Source organism: Bubalus kerabau, chromosome 1 (genome assembly GCF_029407905.1).
Source record: "Bubalus kerabau isolate K-KA32 ecotype Philippines breed swamp buffalo chromosome 1, PCC_UOA_SB_1v2, whole genome shotgun sequence".
NCBI classification, from domain to species: domain Eukaryota; kingdom Metazoa; phylum Chordata; class Mammalia; order Artiodactyla; family Bovidae; genus Bubalus; species Bubalus kerabau.
The window spans coordinates 128,137,611-128,152,714 of NC_073624.1; the positions used below are offsets into that span (position 1 = coordinate 128,137,611).

Below are 15,104 nucleotides of genomic sequence, written 5' to 3' on the forward strand. Positions count from 1 at the left end.
GGTTCTATTTAGAACTCATTTCTTAGTGTCTTCTTTGAAATAAGCATGCAGATTTGTCATTTCGTTGTTTTAGTCACTAAGTCATATCTGACTCTTTTGTGATCCTGTGGACTATAGCCCACCAGGCTCCTCTGTCCCTGGGATTCTCCAGGCAAGAATACTGGAGTGGGTTGCCATTTCTTCTCCAGGGGATATTCCCCCGACTCAGTGTGCAGATACTTGAAGATAAATAATTGACTTGTTCTGACCTAAAGACATCTAAACATTTCAGATGCTTTCTTTACCACCAACAACATCTGGATGCTTTTAAAAGAAATACCCACTTACTCAGGGTGTAACCATATAATCTGAATGTTTGGATGAATACATGTATCTTATGGGGCAGTAACGATGTACCATTAGCTTCACACCGTGTGCCTCTCTGCTTGTTGGCATTACATAATGACCGCAGAACTCAGCCTTTATGTGAAAACCCGAATGCTTACAAAATCTATTTCAAATAGATTGTGAAAGATATCCTTTGTGGTATTGGACAGGAGTTTGAGGTAAATATTCTTTACGTGGACAATAGAAAAAGGAAAACCATATAGCATTTCTGGAATGTATTTGCCAAGCTTGTATTTTGGAAAACAGCCCAAAGGAACATATTTAAGGCTGTGACTTTAATACTGAACTAAGGAAATGCTTTAATGCATCAGCTAAGCTCATGGATGGTGGTAATCACATCTGGTTTACCTCAAGCTATAGGAGAGGGAATGAAACTTAAGAACGGAATACACATCATGAGGCTCAAGATGCATTTTTGGTTTGTAAGGGTGCATGTGTGCAGTGCAGGATTTTTAATTGATTTTGAAACATCAATACTGCTGTGGCTCAACAGTCCGTGAATGCAGGTTGCTCTGTCGCCCGTCCTTTCTTTGTGACATAGCCTGTGACTTTCACTGCAGGAATTAGATATTTTTATGGATAGGCCCCTATTGCTGTTGCCTTATTACATGGCCAAGGAAAGTAGGGATCTGAGTAGGCTGGTAGGGCAGAGAGGGGGCTGTCCAAGTCAGAGACCTTCCCTGTTAACACAGATCCTGGCCACTAACTGTGGGAAATATTGATGGCTAATTTTTTCTTTTTTTTTTTTAAATTGAAGTATAGTTGATTTAAAATGTTTCAGTTAATAGGTAACACTATGATGGACGTGAGTCTGAGTGAACTGCGGGAGTTGGTGATGGACAGGGAGGCCTGGCGTGCTGCGATTCATGGGGTCGCAAAGAGTCAGATACAACTGAGCGACTGAACTGAACTGTGTGTAAAACAGATGGCTAGTGGGAAGATGCTGAATAGCACGGGGAGCTCAGCTAAGTGCTCTGTGATGACCTAAAGGGGTGGGATAGGGGTGCATGGGAAGGAGGCTCAAGAGGGAGGGGATATACATATATATATATATGTATAATTCATGTTTTTATACAGCAGAAACTAACACAACATTTTAAAACAATGATATGCCAATTTAAAAAAGCGATTCCATTATATACATATGTTTTTTCAGATTCTTTTCCATTATAAATTATTACAAGATATTGAATAAGGTTCCCTGTGCTATACATGAGGTCCTTATTGTCTATCTTATATATAGTAGTGTATATATGTTAATCCCAAAGTGAAAGTGAAAGTTGCTCAGTTGTGTCTGACTGTTTGCGACCCCATGGTCTATACAGTCCATGGAGTTCTCCAGGCCAGAATACTGGAGTGGGTAGCCTTTCCCTTCTCCAGGGGATCTTCCCAACCCAGGGATTGAACCCAGCTCTCCCGCATTGCAGGCGGATTCTTTACCAACTGAGCTACAAGGGAAACCCTGTTAATCCCAAACTCCTCATTTATTCCTCCTTTCCCTTTCCCTTTCCCTTTTTGTAACCATAAGTCTGTTCTCTTTTCTGTGAGTCTGTTTTGTACATAAGTTCATTTGCATCTGTTTTTAGATTCCAGATATAAGTGATATCATAAGGTATTTGTCTTTGGCTTACTTCACTCGGTATGATAATCTCTAGGTCCATCCATGTTTCTGCAAATGGCATTACATCATTCTTTTTCATGGCTGAGTAGTACTCCTTTACATATGTAATGGAATATATATATATATGTGCCTCACGTCTTCTTTGTCCACTCATTCATACTGATGAGTTCCTTAAGCACATCGCCCAGCACAATGCGTTTCTCACACGGGATATAGTCCTGAAGGGTACTTGTTGATTTCCTCAGCTTAATTTGTAAATCACAGCAAGGCTTCTTACCTCAGTTATCAGGTTTCTCTTGTCCTGCTGCTTGTTATCATTTCAGACATCATACTGCCTTGCCCTTTAGAACTACTTTTGTCAGCATTTTAAAACATCAGCTATTTCAATGTTCTTTATCCAGTGACTTAACCCAAGGTGGAGCCGGTCTGCTCAAATCTGCAGCAGGTCACCGCTGATGAATAACATTTCTGAAAGCATATGCTGTGTTAGGTGTGACAGTTTCTCATAAGTAAAGTTGGCAGCTACAGCAGTACTTAACCTAACTAGCAATGTAACCTGAACAGTTTCTATTCCAAATACATTTTATTCAGGAAATAATGTGTGTGTGTGTGTGTGTGTATGATACATATGATTCTCTCATCACTCTAGATGTAGCCAGATGAGCTGTTACCAGATACTTGTTCTTATCAAAGCAATTATTGTTATAATATAATATAATCCTTACCCTTTTTTTAGTACTTTTTATGAGAACCATTTTGAAAGTCTTTATTGAATTTGTTACATTGTTTCTGTTTTATGTTTTGGTTTTTGGCTACGAGGCATGTGGGATCTTAGCGTCCCAAAAAGGGATCGAACCTGCACCCACTGCACTGGAAGGCAAAGTCTTAACCACTAGACTGCCAGGGAAGTCCCCCCTTCCCTTTCAGTATGAGCTCTAGTTTTAAAACTTTAAATGTTTATATCTTCCAAATTTCATAGGCAAGGGCATAGTCTTCTTTATGGGAAAATCACTAAGTAATAAAGTCCTTGGAGAGCCTGACCACGGAGTCTGTGAGTGTGGTTTTCAGCAGTGTGTGGGGTGCAGGCATCTGCTCAGGCTAGCAACTGAATGTATTTTTGGATCCAAGTATAAACCTTTCTAGATAAATGTTTTTAGAAAGTCATTTTAATGAGAAAATCCTGCCCAACAAAGGAAATCCTTTTTTCTGTTTTAAATCACGCTTCCCCAGTTTAGTGAGTAGGACAGAAATTTGACATCAGCCCTAATTCAACACAGCTGGAAATTTCTGCCCGAACACTCAAGTCTACGGGTTTTGATCATGAGGTGAGTTACGCAAATTCTCTTTGAAATATTGCCTGACCAAGTTAGGGCTACCGAATCAGACATGTGTGGAAGGACAGGAGGGAAGATTTAGGGCTCTTCTTGAGGCTGATAAAAGGCAAGTGTGTGTGGAAGAGCGGGGACAGACACACAAGAGCCGCTAGTTGCCCTAGAGGCAGGAGATCATCCCAGGCAAGCTGCTCTTGGCTGCATCCAGGGAAGGGACTGAGTCTAGAGACATCTCATAGGTCTCTGCCTGGCTCTTCACACTTGGTGAGAGGCGGCCTTGGCCAAGGCAGGCTGAGAAACCACATTGCTTCCTCAAGACCTGGCAAAAAAGAAGTCTCCATTCCTTGCTTCAACAAATGTGTCCTGAGCATCTTTTGAGAACTAGGGAAGTTGCACTGGAACTCCAGGGGTGGAAGGACCCCATTTTAACCCCATCTAGTTGGAGAGATAGGCAGGTGCATACATGTGAGAGAAGTTCTGTCCATGGTATGGCAGGAACACCCCAGCCTGGAGTTGAGGTGGTAAGAGATTCAGGGATTCAGGAGCATGTCTGGAGGAAGTGAGGTTTGCAGGGTTTCTCAGAGGAGAGGGGGCGTCAGCCAGGCAGAGAAGGGAAAAGCTCAGTAAGAGGCTCTATTCCTGCTATAGCTTTTTTTCATTCTGGCCTATGGTGAAAATAGTTACTCCTAGGGCTAAATGATGGAATAAATGTGTAGAAAGAAAAAAATAATAATTTGAATGGCTGAAAAGACTGCCTGATGGGACAAATTACTAGAGAGTTTTCAAAGCCACTTTGAAATGCCAAACAACCTGTACTTTATCTGTTCAGAATTGCAAATACTACAGAACTCCATTTCAGCCAGGAATACCAATAATTTTCTTGTGGGGGAAATTTTAATTTTCAAGTATCAGTCATGTAGTCATGTAACATTTTTGGGGCCACAGTTAATTTAATAACTAAGTGGGAGCAAATGTTACCAATTTCACGCTGAGAGGAGCCCAGTGCATGAAGAACTACTGAATATGGTTCAGAGAATGTCCATTGGGAATCTAGCAAGTCGATGGGAAAGATGGGCAGTTAAGGCTCTCAAATCCCAGAGGGGTAGTGGTAAAGAATGCAGGTTCCATCCCTAGATCAGGAAGTCCCTTGGAGTAGGAAATGGAAACCCACTCCAGTATTCATGCCTGGAAAATTCTATGGACAGAGGAGCCTGGCCAGCGACAGTCCATGGGGTCACAAAGAATCGAACATGACTGAGCAACTGAACACATAGATACATGTTCTTATTCAGAAAGGAAAACAGGCCATCCTTCCCATGTGACTCACCCGCTCTCCTCTGCCTCCAGCCTTGGGTTTCATGGACTTGGAGACCAAAGGTCCCTCGCTTACCACTGCATCCCGGATTGTCCTGGTTATCATCACCAACATCTAGGTGACGTGTATGCAAGTCATGGAGGAGGTACCTCTTTGGGTGAGGCTGAGCCCTCTGGGAAACAGGACCGACTTTGCCGAGTTTTGAGGGAGGAAGGAAGAGAAGAGACAGCTTCTGATGCTCTTTGCTTCTCTGATTCTTTCTGTCATCACTTGTAGCCCCCTCAGTCCTGCCATGGGTCAGCCCTGCACAAATCCCTTTCTGTGTCCTTTATCCCACCTCCTTGCATCATGGTTAAGTCCAGATCCAGAGGAAAGAGCTGGCTAGATGTGGGAAGACCTCTGTCTTGGACCCCAACCCACCACTTTCTCTCTGTGTGACCTTCAGCAAGTCACAAGACTCTTAGAGATGCTTCTGATGTGTGTATAAGGAGGAACTGAATTAGATGAGACCTAAGTTCCTAGGCCCACCAGCTCCAATTCTCTCTGCTTAGAAATGAAGGTGCTTGGGGAAGCATCTGTGACATTCTTAGCAGCCCTGACTGAGGTGGCCCTTTGTACACGCTTGCGTGTAATGTCCTGGGAAACAGGCGAGAGTGAAAATGAGGGACTCCACTTTCTTGCAGTTACATCCCAAGCTGGGGCCTCAGGAGCAGTGCGCTGCTTAAAGAGTGCACTTATTTTGGCTTAAAGAGAAATGCCAGCATTGCCAAAGATCTGTTGAAAGACAACTGCTTTGAAAAGAAATTCTCTTTCTGTTAAAACTAACAAGCAAACAAAAGCTCTTCTATGGCTCCTATTTCCTTTACCTTTTTATTTGATTTTTTTTTTATCGGATGATAATTGCTGTATAATATTGTATTGGTTTCTGCCATACATGAACGAGAATCAGCCACAGTAAGGAAGACAAGAGACAGCTTCTGGTGCTGTTTGCTTCTCTGATTTCTTTTGTCATCACTTTGTAGTCCCCTCAGTCCTGCCCTAGGTCAGTTCAGTTCAGTTCAGTTGCTCAGTCGTGTCCGACTCTCTGCGACCCCATGAATCGCAGCACGCCAGGCCTCCCTGTCCATCACCAACTCCCGGAGTTCACTCAGACTCAAGTCCATTGAGTCAGTGATGCCATCCAGCTATCTCATCCTCTGTCGTCCCCTTCTCCTCCTGCCCCCAATCCCTCCCAGCATCAGAGTCTTTTCCAATGCGTCAACTCTTCTCATGAGGTGGCCAAAATACTGGAGTTTCAGCTTCAGCATCATTCCTTCCAAAGAAATCCCAGGGCTGATCTCCTTCAGAATGGACTGGTTGGATCTCCTTGCACTCCAAGGGACTCTCAAGAATCTTCTCCAACACCACAGTTCGAAAGCATCAATTCTTCGGCACTCAGCCTTCTTCACAGTCCAACTCTCATATCCATACATGACCACAGGAAAAACCATAGCCTTGACTAGCTGGACCTTTGTTGGCAAAGTAATGTCTCTGCTTTTGAATATGCTATCTAAGTTGGACATAACTTTCCTTCCAAGGAGTAAGCATCTTTTAATTTCATGGCTTCAGTCACCATCTGCAGTGATTTTGGAGCCCCAAAAAATAAAGTCTGACACTGTTTCCACTGTTTCCCCATCTATTTCCCATGAAGTGATGGGACCGGAAGCCATGATCTTCGTTTTCTGAATGTTGAGCTTTAAGCCAACTTTTTCACTCCCCTCTTTCATTTTCATCAAGAGGCTTTTTAGTTCTTCTTCACTTTCTGCCATAAGGGTGGTATCATCTGCATACCTGAGATTATTGATATTTCTCCCGGAAATCTTGATTCCAGCTTGTGTTTCTTCCAGTCCAGTGTTTCTCATGATGTACTCTGCATATAAGTTAAATAAGCAGGGTGACAATATACAGCCTTGATGTACTCCTTTTCCTATTTGGAACCAGTCTGTTGTTCTATGTCCAGTTCTAACTGTTGCTTCCTGACCTGCATAAAGATTTCTCAAGAGGCAGGTCAGGTGTTCTGGTATTCCCATCTCTTTCAGAATTTTCCACAGTTTATTGTGATCCACACAGCCAAAGGCTTTGGCATAGTCAATAAAGCAGAAATAGCTGTTTTTCTGGAACTCTCTTGCTTTTTCCATTATCCAGCAGATGTTGGCAATTTGATCTCTGCTTCCTCTGCCTTTTCTAGAACCAGCTTGAACATCTGGAAGTTCACAGTTCACATATTGCTGAAGACTGGCTTGGAGAATTTTGAGCATTACTTTACTAGGGTGTGAGATGAGTGCAATTGTGTGGTAGTTTGAGCATTCTTTGGCATTGCCTTTCTTGGGATTGGAATGAAAACTGACCTTTTCCAGTCCTGTGGCCACTGCTGAGTTTTCCAAATTTGCTGGCATATTGAGTGCAGCACTTTCACAGCATCATCTCTCAGGATTTGAAAGAGCTCAACTGGAATTCCATCACCTCCACTAGCTTTGTTCGTAGTGATGCTTTCTAAGGCCCACTTGACTTCACATTCCAGGATGTCTGGCTCTAGGTCAGTGATCATACCATCGTGATTATCTGTGACATGAAGATCTTTTTTGTACAGTTCTTCTGTGTATTCTTGCCACCTCTTCTTGATATCTTCTGCTTCTGTTAGGTCCATACCATTTCTGTACTTTATCGAGCCCATCTTTGCATGAAATGTTCCCTTGGTATCTCTAATTTTCTTGAAGAGATCTCTAGTCTTTCCCATTCTGTTGTTTTCCTCTATTTTTTTGCATTGATCGCTGAGGAAGGCTTTCTTATCTCTTCTTGCTATTCTTTGGAACTCTGCACTCAGATGCTTATATCTTTCCTTTTCTCCTTTGCTTTTCACTTCTTTTCTTTTCACAGCTATTTGTGCGGCCTCCCCAGACAGCCATTTTGCTTTTTTGCATTTCTTTTCCATGGGGATGGTCTTGATCCCTGTCTCCTGTACAATGTCACGAACCTCATTCCATAGTTCATCAGGCACTCTATCTATCAGATCTAGGCCCTTAAATCTATTTCTCACTTCCACTGTATAATCATAAGGGATTTGATTTAGGTCATACCTGAATGGTCTAGTGGTTTTCCCAACTTTCTTCAATTTAAGTCTGAATTTGGCAATAAGGAGTTCATGGTCTGAGCCACAGTCAGCTCCTGGTCTTGTTTTTGCTGACTGTATAGAGCTTCTCCATCTTTGGCTGCAAAGAACGTAATCAATCTGATTTCAGTGTTGACCATCTGGTGATGTCCATGTGTAGAGTCTTCTCTTGTGTTGTTGGAAGAGGGTGTTTGCTGTGACCAGTGCATTTTCTGGGCAAAACTCTATCTTTGCCTTGCTTCCTTCTGTATTCCAAGGCCAAATTTGCCTGTTACTCCTGGTGTTTCTTGACTTCCTACTTTTGCATTCCAGTCCCCTATAATGAAAAGGACATCTTTTTGGGGTGTTAGTTCTAAAAGGTCTTGTAGGTCTTCATAGAACCATTCAACTTCAGCGTCTTCAGCGTTATTGGTTGGGACATAGACTTGGATTACTGTGATATTGAATGGTTTGCCTTGGAAACGAACAGAGATCATTCTGTTGTTTTTGAGATTGCATCCAAGTACTGCATTTCAGATTCTTTTGTTGACCATGATGGCTACTCCATTTCTTCTGAGGGATTCCTGCCCACAGTAGTAGATATGATGGTCATCTGAGTTAAATTCACCCATTCCAATCCATTTTAGTTCGCTGATTCCTAGAATGTCGACATTCACTCTTGCCATCTCTTGTTTGACTACTTCCAATTTGCCTCGATTCATGGACCTGACATTCCAGGTTCCTATGCAATATTCCTCTTTACAGCATCAGACCTTGCTTCTATCACCAGTCACATCCACAGCTGGGTATTGTTTTTGCTTTGGCTCTATCCCTTCGTTCTTTCTGGAGTTATTTCTCCACTTATCTCCAGTAGCATATTGGGGACCTACCAACCTGGGGAGTTCCTCTTTCAGTATCCTATCATTTTGCCTTTTCATACTGTTCATGGGGTTCTCAAGGCAAGAATACTGAAGTGGTTTGCCATTCCCTTCTCCAGTGGACCAAATTCGACCCTACACCAATCCCTTTTGGTGTCCCTCCCTATTCCATCACAGGTTAGGCAAATAATATGGATAAAATTAGAGACTAGGGTAAAGTTGACAATGAAGCCCCCTACTCTCCTGACAGGGGACCTCTGCATAGTGAGCCTAAAACCAATGACTTAAAAAGGACATACTTGAGAAAAGTGTTCTCAAAGCAAGAGGGATATAGTGGTAACAGGCCTGATGCCTCCCGCCAACACCCTGCCACCCTGGGCCAATGGAGCACACGCACATTTATGTTCCTAGGAGGATGTAATCCTTGGGGATTTACATAGGATGGCGATCTTGTTCTTCATCCTAGGCAGTGAGTGTGTCCCCAAGGGGGCTGTGAGATCTAGAGACAGGAATCCATTCATTTAGTACACTTCTGCCTCTCATGAGGAAGCATCTTACTGTACCATATCCACTAAAGAGTCATTTTCCCCAAAGCTAGAGGGAAGCAAGCTCTCACTGGTTACATCCTGAGCAAATATGTTATCCAGACTATGCACCTGCATATTTGACCAGAATTCGGGGATCTGGGGACTAGTGACCATCTCAGGCTCATGGCTCCAGTTCCCAGCACAGCTGGGCATTCCCTACCCTGAGACGTCTGGGTGTTAGCACTTTAGTGCACTTCAAGATCTGATTGGTCTAGGGACCAGAAGGGGATACCTCCTGCTAATGTTGTGCAGGGGTCCTGTCCATTCAGGCAGGCTCCCATGTGGTGTATACCCATGCATCCTACTGTTTTAGCTACCATGATAACACATCACACTCAGATTAGTGATTAAAAAAAAATTTCGTATATGCATGGACCTGTGAGGAGGACTGTCTTTGCCCCACATGGTCTGAGTGTTTAATGAATCACTTGAAGGCGGGCCCTCAAATTGTCTGAAGGCTCAGTCCTGCTCATACCTGGCTATTGACTGGGCCTTTTGCTGGGGCATTCAGCCAGACACCTACACCTGGCCAAACCAAGTGACTTGGGCTTCCTCATGACATGGACCCTGAGTTCCAGGGCAAGTGATCTGAGAAGACATACCACCTATTATGATGTTGATCTGGAAGTCAGACGTGTCAGCTCCAGAGGATCCTTAAAGGACCAGCCAGGTTCAAGGGGGAGAAGCATTAATAACAATCTGTCTCCTGGCAGCACAGGAAAGGTTCTGGAAGGCCATACTGCTGTGGCCACACACACATTCCGCCCTGCCTAGGCACAGCATGGGAACAGCAAGGAGGTTCTACCCGGCCCCTCCAGGGTGTGGTCCACAGGCAGGGCTTCCACAGCTTTGTCCAACTGATGCTCATGACTCTGGTTCCGTCTGGCCCTCTGTGGACAGATGGGATTTCTTTGAATGATGGTGAATTTTTATCAGATTGATAAAATATGTAAATCTTCCCTCTCGTTAGCTGTCACTTCTCAATTTAGGTCTTAAGCTAATTCCATCCCCATGGATCCATATGAGAGCATTATGGTAAAGCCATAAGCCATTCAAATAACACCCAGGTCACACGCAGTGTCCTTTCAGTACAGGATCAGAATGTGTCCGCAGTGATCTGTGCAGGAGTGTGGTGGAGATTCTGTAACTTGAAGAGGCGGTCCCACGAGAGCATGCCAGTCAGCTCTTCTGTTGCTGATCAGAGAACATTGATCTCACTGAGTTTGTTTCCCTGTGCCTCTTTGTGCCTTTTCATCTTTTTTTTTTTTTTTCAATTATTGAAGTATAGTTGATTTACAAGGTGTGTTAGTTTCAGGTGTGTAGCAAAAGGATTCAGTTATTACATTTTCCATTATAGGTCATTGAAAGTGAAAGTGAAGTTGCTCAGTCGTGTCCGACTCTTTGCGACCCCATGGACTGCAGCCTACCGGGCTCTTCCATCCATGGGATTTTCCAGGCAAGAGTACTGGAGTGGGTTGCCATTTCCTTTTCCAGGGGATCTTCCCAATCCAGGGATCAAACCTGGGTCTCCCGCACTGCAGGCAGACGCTTTACCATCTGAGCCACATAGGTCATTACAAGATATTAAAAATAGTTCCCTATACTATACAGTTGGTCCTTGTCAGTTATCTATTTTATCTGGAGTAGTTTGTATCTGTTAATTGCATACTCCTGATTTATCCCCTGTCCTTCCCCTTTAGTAACCGTATGTCTTGCTTTCTATTTCTTGTGTTTTTTAAGCTTTAAAAAAAATTAAAAAAAAATATTCAGTTGTATGTCTTCCATACTTTTTCATTATGGCCTGAATTAATATTCTTAGTGACTTTTTTCTTTATTATATTTCAGAGATGTGGAAAATACAACAAAACATTGAGAAGAAAATAAAAATGTACCATAATGCTGGCCCTCCAAAGAATTGTTAATATTTTAGAGCTTTGCCTATTTGACTATTTCCTCATTATTAAATATTCTTCTATTAAAATGATTTTAATGGCTAAGTACAAATTGAATATACCAGGCCTTATTTTAACCACTCTGTTTATTGTTGGACACATGTTATTTCCTCTTTCTTATACTCTTAATGCAATTACTTTTGCATTACTAAAATAACAATAACTTTTTATTTAACATATGATAGAGATTTTCAATATTTATTAAAATGCTTAATAAAAATTATTTAAATTTAAATACATAAATTCCAATAAAGGGACTATTGACTCATAGACTATAAATAATTTAAAGTTTTGCTGTTGTTGTTGTTTAGTTGCTAAGTTGTGTCTGACTCTGTTGCAACCTCATGGACTGTAGCCTGCCAGCCTCCTCTGTCCATGGAATTTTCCAGACAAGAATACTGGAGTGGGTTATCATTTTCTTCTCCAGGGGATCTTCCTGACCTGGAGATCGAACCTGCCTCTCCTTCATTGGCAGGCAGGTTCTTTACCACTAGCATTATCAGGAAAGCCCAAAGTTTTTCTATATGGTCTTAAATCACTTTTCCAAATTCACACAATTACTATCAATCTGCACATAATTTTAAAATAAAAACAGGCAGGAATTATGTATTTGGGGGAATATGTAAAGCCATATTTTAAATGGACTTAATTTAGCTTTGATTTCTATTTGTTTTAGCCCCAAGATGAAAATTGAATCATTTGATTCCATCAAAGAGTGTTTTCAATTCCTCAGCTTCATGTTCTGATTCTATGCTTTTGTGTCTCTTTAAAGTGTAATCTCTGTCGTATATATTTTCCCACTAACACTGTATTTTTCTCCTTCATGTATGGCTTGTGGTTTTGCTGTCAATCATTTTGCTCCAGATGTTCTTTTTCTTGGTGTCTCATTTAGTTTATGCATGACTATGCCATTACTCATTGCCCGTTGACTTAACTTCCATGTAATTTGTCTACTCTGTAATTCTACATCTTTGAATGATCATGTTACTACTTTTAGAGCAGGAAAATATACATGTATATGTGATTTCTACATATTTACTGTTTTCTCCTCACCACTACTATGGTCAGTTATGAACAAACCTTCACACACACTTCACATGCTTTCTTGTATAATCGTGTCCATTTGTCTGCAAAATTGTATGTTGTCACTAAGTTTTTTGTACATATATTAACTTATAATATATTAGATGTCTTCAGTGTTTATGGTAGTTATGGGTACTTCATCTGCGCTGTTTTCTTCTAATGTAGTTGACCATTTGGGATATAAACTTTAGGGAATGATGGAGTTGATGTAGTGAATGTTAAATTACATATCTTGATTAAATAGTTATTTTTGGACTCCAATTATAGTATTATACAACTTGTGAACTCTAAGGACTTTTTAAATATTGCCACACCAGGGCATTTTGTTGTTTCTTTTCTAGCCATTAATTACAGCTTTTTTAGTAACTCTGCAATTTAATCTGAATGTATATCTCAATTCTTTTCCCTATGCAAAATTATTTTTATATACCTTCTAGGGCTTTCACCATTAGTTGGAAAAATATTAGTTTTACTTTTGGTTACTTTTAAATTCTGAGCTCACTTTTTGCTGCTTATTTATTTACTTATTATATTTTTATTGAGATATAATTGACATATAACACTGTGTAAGTTGAGATGTACATTGTTTTTATATGATGCAGGTTAATACAAGATATTGAATATAGTTCCCTGTGCTACACAGTAGGTCCTTGTTTATCCATTTTAATGTATAGTAGTATATATACATTACTCCCAATCTCCTAATTTATCCCTCCTCCCCCTTTCCCCTTTGGTAACCATAAGTCTTTTTTCTATGTCTATGAGTCTGATTCTGTTTTATGATAAGTTCATTTGTATCATTTTCTTAGATTCCACATATAAACAATATCATATGACATTTGTCTTTCTCTGTCTGACTTAGTATAGTAGAGATTCTAGGTCCAGTCATACTGCAAATGGCATTATTTTGTTCTTTTTATGGCTGAGTAATATTCCATTGTGTATATATGTACCACATCTTCTTTATCCATTCATCTGTGGGTGGACATTTAGGTTGCTTCCATGTCTTGGATATTGTGAATAGTGCTACTATGAACACTGGGGTGCGTGCATCCTTTTGAATTATAGTTTTCTTTGGATATATATCCAGGGGTATGATTGCTGGTTCATACAGTAGCTCTGTTTTTCATTTTTAAAGTAACCTTCATATTATTCTCCACATGGTGATTTTGTACAGAAAAGTGACATAAAGAGGGCTCTTTTCTGGTTCATGTGTTGGATACAAGTATGAAGGGGAAACATTTCCAAAGGCAGGAGGTCCCAGACTTGGCTATTCATTCATGGAAACAATGAATGCCATGTGCCTACCATGTGTCTGACATTGTGCCAGGAGCTCTGAACCTAGCAGTGAGCAAGCCGCCATCGTCCGAGCTCTTATGGGGCTTGACAAGGATTGTCCCTTCTTTTATGGAACTTATGCCCTGGTGCGAGAGAGGGAAAATGAGTATTTGCACTGGTGCTGATAGCAGCTGTACATATAATACAGGTCTCCTGGCATTTAAAGTCTCCTTGGGAACGCTCTTGCACTGTTGGTGGGAATGTAAATTGATACAGCCACTATGGAAGAAGGTATGGAGATGCCTTTAAAAACTAGGAATAAAACCACCATATGACCCAGCAATCCCACTCGTAGGGATATACCCTGAGGAAATCAAAATTGAAAAAGACACATGTATCCCATTGTTCATTGCAGCACTATTTACAATAGCTGGAACATGGAAGCAACCTAGATGTCCATCAGCAGGTGAATGGATAAAGAAGTTGTGGTACATATACACAATGGAATATTACTCAGCCATAAAAAGGAATGCATTTGAATCAGTTCTAATGAGGTGGATGAACCTAGAACCTATTATACAGAGTGAAGCAAGTCAGAAAGAGAAAGATAAATATCGTATACTCATGCATGTATACAGAATCTAGAAAAATGGTACTGAAGAATTTATTTGCAGGGCAGCAATGGAGAAACAGACATAGAGAATAGATTTATGGACATGGGGAGAGGAAAGGAGAGGGTGAGATGTATGGAGAGAGTAACATGGAAACTTCAGTTCAGTTCAGTTCAGTTGCTCAGTCATGTCCTACTCTTTGTGACCCCATGAACCGCAGCATGCCAGGCCTCCCTGTCCATCACCAACTCCCAGAGTCCACCCAAACCCATGTCCATTGAGTCGGTGATGCCATCCAACCATCTCATCCTCTGTCATCCCCTTCTCCTCCTGCCCTCAATCTTTCCCAGCATCAGGGTCTTTTCAAATGAGTCAGCTCTTTGCATCAGGTGGCCAGAGTATTGGAGTTTCAGCTTCAGCATCAGTCCTTCCAATGAATATTCAGGACTGATTTCCTTTAGGATAGACTGGTTGTATCTCCTTGCAGTCCAAGGGACTCTCAAGAGTCTTCTCCAACACCACAGTTCAAAAGCATCAATTCTTCAGCGCTCAGCTTTCTTTATAGTCCAACTCTCACATCCATATATGACCACTGGAAAACCTTACATTACCATATAGATAGCCAACAGGAATTTGCTGTATGGCTCAGGAAACCCAAACAGGGGCTGGGGTGGGATGGGGAGAGAGATGAGAGGGAGGTTCAGGAAGGAGGGGGCATGGGTGTACCTATGGCTGATTCATGTTGAAGTTTGACAGAAAACAACAAAATTCTGTAAAACAATTATGCTTCAATTAAAAAACAAATAAAAGTTTAAAAAAATCATAAAAAAGTCTCCTAAATATTCTAGCTTTCAGGGACTGTGACCAGTGTACAGATACATGTTCAGTGCCCTATTGGAGCCCTGTGCCCCTAAAGGAACATCTCTCTGTTATT

General features: G+C 41.4%; 1 protein-coding gene across 2 annotated transcripts in view; it reads left to right on the forward strand.

Annotated features, from left to right (window-relative positions):
• The window catches only part of DISC1 (DISC1 scaffold protein), a 413,164-nt gene that overhangs the window by 384,679 nt on the left and 13,381 nt on the right, over positions 1–15,104 (forward strand). The window lies entirely within an intron of this gene.